Source organism: Numida meleagris, chromosome 5 (assembly GCF_002078875.1).
Source record: "Numida meleagris isolate 19003 breed g44 Domestic line chromosome 5, NumMel1.0, whole genome shotgun sequence".
In the NCBI taxonomy this organism is placed as follows: Eukaryota; Metazoa; Chordata; class Aves; order Galliformes; family Numididae; genus Numida; species Numida meleagris.
Window position 1 is genome coordinate 40437315 of NC_034413.1, and position 6000 is coordinate 40443314.

Here is a 6000-nt window from a genome sequence, read left to right on the forward strand (position 1 = left end):
GCTGTTCTACCAAAACTCTGTGGAAGAAAGAGGAAAATACACTACAAAAAAAAAAAAAAAAAAAAAAAAAAGTTGTATCGAGGACTTCTGCATTTTTATATGCATGACAAATTAAGAATCCCTCAGAAGTCAACTGCTAAAGTAGCAGTATGGCCTGAACCGGGTATTTGGGACAAATTCAGTTCACTCCAGACCCAAATCATATCCAATGAATGGTAGTTTAGCTAGTTCTGTGACAGAGTGAATTTTCCCCACTATTAACTGACAGGATGTAGCTGATATGCCACACAATAAAAAAGACTATAATTAATTTTTTGACATACATTTTATCTGGTTTGGAGTATAATGCTGAAGAGAAACTAAGCAATTATCAAAAGTGAAAAGAAAAATATGTTAACGTCTTTCCAAGTTTTCACTCGGATGTAGATTCCATAGAAACACAGGAAAGACAGTCTAAAATAATGAAAATGTCAGAGGGATTATAGATTTCTCAGAATATATCTTAAGTTACAAGACTGCTGTATTAGAAGATACAGACACTATATTTTGTAAACATTCTGATTTCAAACACTACACTATCTCAATACACGTACAGTTAAACGGCTTAACACAAAAAGGAAATAAAGCTCTTAAAAAAAACATTAGAAGAAATATCAAAGAGAAATTTAAAAGCTTTGTACAGCTGCTCTGTATCATAATGTTATTAACATTGTTCTTGGAAAAAAGTAATCTCTCCCTAACCTTTTCTCCCTGCAAGACTCTTAAATCATGCCTATATACAGATTAATAAGCACCAAAGTCATCAACAGATATGGATTTGGTAAGGAAAACATTATTTAAATGTGGATTTGCTGTACAAACAGAGATCATCAATCATGAAACAACTTTTGATCAAAAAATGCCATCATATTAGAGATTAACATTTTTTTTTTAGAATACAGCAATAGAATACCAGGGTAAAATCAATGCAGAAAACCAGAAACTGAAGACAGATGTCAGAATCACCAGTATATTAGCAATTAGGGCCTTAACTGAAAAGAAAATGGTCTCAGGCAAATGCTCTATTAACTAGTCTGCTTGCTGTTTTGTACATTTTATTCTCTGGCTTAGAAACGTAATAACAGAAGGAACACGAGTGGTCTGAACTTTCAACTGTCACAGCAGGAAAAAAAAAATCTGAAGTTCTGCAAAAATAAATAAATGAATTAAAAAATCATAAAATAGTAAGCAGCTTACTAATTAAGCAAGTGTCTGTAAACTGTTGTTTCTTGTACAGAATGGAAAATTCTTTCTTTCAAAACTTCAAGAGCTCATATTTAAATTCCAGGAAATACTAATTTATTCCAAACTAGCGAGAATGTTCCTTCACCTTCACCATCTCAAACAGATTTTGGAACGTCAATTACATACTAAGCACCTCCAAAACACACAACATATGTTTCAAAGAAATAAATTATAATACAGCATTATGACCCATAAATGTAGATGAAAACTAACTTTTTTTACGCAAAAGCAATAAACATTACTAAAAATTAGTAATGCTTGCAGTATCTGCAAAAGACGTGAGGATAACCAACTGCTCATTTGAAAACACTTAATTATTTATCTTGATGCTTGAAGGTAATTACAAGACAATCATATGCTTCTCTTACTCCTCGGTAACTGATCTGTTTGCTTTTTGGAACTTATCTCATCTTCCCTCTCCCTGAAGAACTCTGACACCAATGATCTTTTGTGTGGGTTCAACAGTCACTCAGTGTGGATCTCACTGGGACAGAGCAGACCAATCAGGAATTCTACTGAAAACAAACACTAAAAAAATTAACATTGATGTTAATTTTTTAACTAACATGAGAAGTCTTTGAATGGCCAGCTCACTGAAAAACCTTGCATTAAATGAAGCACTCTGCTAATTCACTCCAGCATAAAAGTCTTCTCATTTCATTTATTCCTATCTGTTTCATCTCTACCTAGTGCTGCTTGGAGGATTAAGACATTCAGTCACAGCAAAAAGGAAACAAACAAAAATACTCATTATAAAATAGACCTGTCTCCACCTCCAACCACTCAAACAAATGCTCTTCCCTATTCTTCTAAATTCCCATACTGCCTCCTCTCTTCCTGAAGAGTTCATCCTCACACATGGTAGGCATATCCTGCTTGTTCACTACACAGAGACTGCTTTTATAAATAAGGCTGGCAGACATAAAACACAAGGACTCCACATCACCCATGAAGTGTTGAGGTCCATAAAGAAAGTGCCTGAATTTATAAACTTTTCCACAGTTTAGAGCAATACAGTATGGAAGCAAGTTTCTGTAGTCACTTATTGCTCTGTTTGTAGAGCTGTGAAATACTGCATCAGTCAATATAAAGAAATGTTATTCAAAACCTCTTCTCATTTTGATGAAACATAATCCAAAGGAATAAAAGTGATTTCAAATCACAGTTGCCTGGCACAAATAAGAAGAGCAAGACAAACTGATGTTGTCAAATTTCATTGAGGTTTTTACATCTGCTTAATAAAAACACCAAACAATCTCTCTGCTTATTTTTCAGATAAAGAAATGTGCTGAAGTCTGCATGATGAAATCAACCATCAGAAGGTTGATTTCTACAGAGTTGGAGACTGCTACATTTATTTACCTGTATAAATTGGCTCATAGTTGTAATAGTTGGAAAACCGTGTAACCTGTGATGTCATTTTCATTGTTTCCAACTTAAATAAACAATACAAAATGTTATCCTCCTACTATATACCCAAATTAAAATATACTAGTGAGCCAACAATTGGTTCTGTTGTTGTTGTTTGCATGCTGAATTGTATCCTTGATGGGAACACCACAAAGTGAGAAAATAACTAGCTCACACTGTCGGCGGTTGGTCCCGTTACAGAATTCCCCCAGTCAGTGTGGCATCAGAATAGCAAGTTCTCAGAATAGCAAGTTCTTCTTATTGTGTTTTACACACACCTTATATATCCTTCACTCGTAAGTAGTAAATCCACTCACGGTTAATTATCCTTAAGTTCTTCACAACAACGTAGATAACAAACAAAGGGTTGCCTAACTGTCCCAGAAGTGACCACATTAGCTGTGCATACTAAAGACTATTCTGTTTACACCTTAGCCCTGTCTCCAGACTCCGGAGGCCTCATAGAGATAAGATCTACCAGAGTCTGTTGGGCTCTTTGTTGTTAAATCTCCCTCCACAGCTCACACCAGGTATACAACTCACAATTGACAAGCATTACCTGGAATACTTCTTTCTTTGTCCCCATCCATCCTCCTGCACAAACTCTGTTTTTTTTCATAAGACTGTGTCACTGGATTCCATTAGAAAATAGTGTCTTTGTTTCATTTGAGTGACATTATTTACCAGCTTGAGTCCTAGTCTCTGTTTAGCTGACTCACTCATTTAAGACACACAGCTTGCAATGTACAATTTCTGTGGATGAAAAGAGGGAACATATTAACAGTTTCTGGAAGTCTCATGTTTTTCTGAGTATAAAATGATTTCCACAAGGTAAAAATCTTTCTCAGCAGCAAACTTAAAAACGAACAACAAATCCAACGCACAGAGAAGAGGCTTTATGTCCTTTGATTGAGTTCATTTCCAAATTCAACTTAGTTACTAAGTATTTTCCTGCAGGAGAAAAAAAAAAAAAGAAATTCTCTTTTGCCTTCCTGGAGGTATAACATTCTTTATGGAAACTAAAAAGGTTTTATCAACTATGTTTAATAAGATTTATCAAGACAGGTGCTAGGCAAGAAATAACAGAATATGTGGTAAGATTACAGAAGATAAAACAAATCATTCTTAATGATTGGTTCAACCAATTGGTACCACAGCTATAGTCTTATATGTTTTAGAATTGAGAAAGTACAAAATTAATTTTAATTTTGATATGGATATTGGAACAAAAACATACTCTTGCAGCATGGAAATAATATATCACGCCAGAAGAAAAAAAAAGCTCGGCTAGTTAATGCATGAAGGAGTAAGTACTGCAAAGTACAAAGTGCGCAGCATGAACCAAGGTCAATTCAAATCCACCTACCTGTGCTTTCTAAAGATTCAGAGCACTTAAGCCTCATCAGCTGCAGCTCATGTCTTGTGTAAAGGTTGTGGCAAGCTTCTCTTTCAACTCCTCCAATCCAAGACTTGAACATAAGCTAAAAATGTCAAAAGCACAGCCTCTGAAAAATTAGAATATCAAGTATATCAATTGGAAGCTATCACTTAGCTTTTCAGAGAGCATGTGACTACATTAGAAAGAAATGAAATATTCCCACTGTTCTCCTGCCCCTTCATCCAGTCCCTGCTATGTCCTGCACATGATAGACATGATGAGGTAGAAGGAGAATTCAATAGCTTTGTACTATAGCTTCTCTAATGAGACCTAAATACAGATCAAAATTAAAATCTTAGGCAGGTTCAAAATAAGAACTGAGATTCAGGGAAGTTAATCTTAAGTAAATATCAATGAAGAATTTAAATCTTTGGAAAGTGACATAAAATAACAAGAACAGTTAGCAAGTATCATCTATCAGCCTACAGCCAAGTCTGCTGCTGCATTTGGACCACTTTGAAAAAACATACTGGAACACTCGGGAGATTTTCTAGCATGCATTATAGGTCTTAAAGAAGAGACCACACAAGTCACACTTGAGGAAGATTCCAATTTCAGTTTGTTCTAACAAATCTCTTCAGTTTGGACTGACCACATCAGTAGGCTCATAGCTAAGATCATTCAGAAAGAAAAGCTTGCATGAAAACTGTAGGACTTTCTGACTTTGAGTGTGTCACGAACATTCTCCTTCTATTTTCAGCATCCACATTGCATGTATTGAACTTTCCAGTAGCTCTGGTCCACTTCAACTGTGTTTTTTTTTTGTTTTTTTTTTTAATTTTTTCAGTTTAAGCACAATATCAAATATAACCGTGCCTTTAAATTGTTAAGATATTAAGCTTCATTTCAAATCACTTTGGTAAGAAGTGTAATATGCTTGCTGTGAGTAGTTTTTTAAATTGTTTTTAAGTATTTCATTTTTTTCTACCAAATTAAGGGTGACCTTTTTTACTAAAAATATCCATCCAGAAAAAATTCTCAATTGCTTGATTCTTTCTGTGTTGTCAAACAGACAAAGAGATTACAGAAAAGAGTAAGGGATGACAAAGTGATGGTTATACTCTCTGTAAAGATCTGTAGAAAATATAGTCAATAATAATTTCCCATTCAGAAATAAAAACTAGAAAGCTCAGAAGTACAATCCACTTTTTTTGCATTTTATCCTTAAACCACAAGGCATAGTTCTCCACTTTATAATCCATATTTGGAATTTTTATTAGCCAGTTATACAAACTATGCAGACATAGTAAGAAGCTTCTGTTTTGTTAAACAAGTCACTTTCCAGTCCATGCAGTAAATTTTTACATATAGACAGAACTGTTTGCCATTCTTTTTTTTTCTTTTTACTGATGAAAAAAAAAAAAGCAAAAAGCATTGTCTTCAGCTTCATGTCCAAAAGGACATTGACAGTAACTGTCCATGCTACAATGTTCGGCACTATTTATGGTATGTTGGTCACAGGGTACTACTACCTCTGTTGTCCTAGACTACAAGTTTTCTGAATTATCTGTTGGAGGCATTTCTCAAATACATCTGACATACAGTGATATATCTGGACATATTTAACATGTATCTGGACAGCGACACTACTCCACTGATAACTGGATGAACATAGATTCACTAGTACCACTACTAGTTCACCCTGTGCTAAGGTCAACTCAGTGTGACAATGACCCTGAAGAGCCTGTATGCATCATGTATCCTATGTTGATGAATGTCTGTAGCAATATTTAAACCACAGAAAAAAAAGTTTCTAGAAATACATCAAGAAAAAAAAAAAACAAACACACGCACACACAAAACATTACTGCTTCCACAAGAATATATAACAAGTTCTAGTAAAATATAAAATTTAATCTAGTTGGATA

General features: G+C 34.5%; 1 protein-coding gene across 2 annotated transcripts in view; it reads right to left on the reverse strand.

The window, feature by feature from the left end:
• Nucleotides 1-4207, reverse strand: part of TFPI (tissue factor pathway inhibitor) — a 54839-nt gene extending 50632 nt beyond the window's left edge. The window contains exons 1-2 of one of the 2 annotated variants that reach the window (XM_021398182.1): nucleotides 4061-4207; nucleotides 3254-3447 (exon numbers count right to left, since the gene is read on the reverse strand). The gene's annotated coding sequence lies outside the window, so the exon portion shown is untranslated. The remainder of the gene's footprint in view (nucleotides 1-3253; nucleotides 3448-4060) is intronic. The other variant, XM_021398184.1, reaches the window with a different exon arrangement.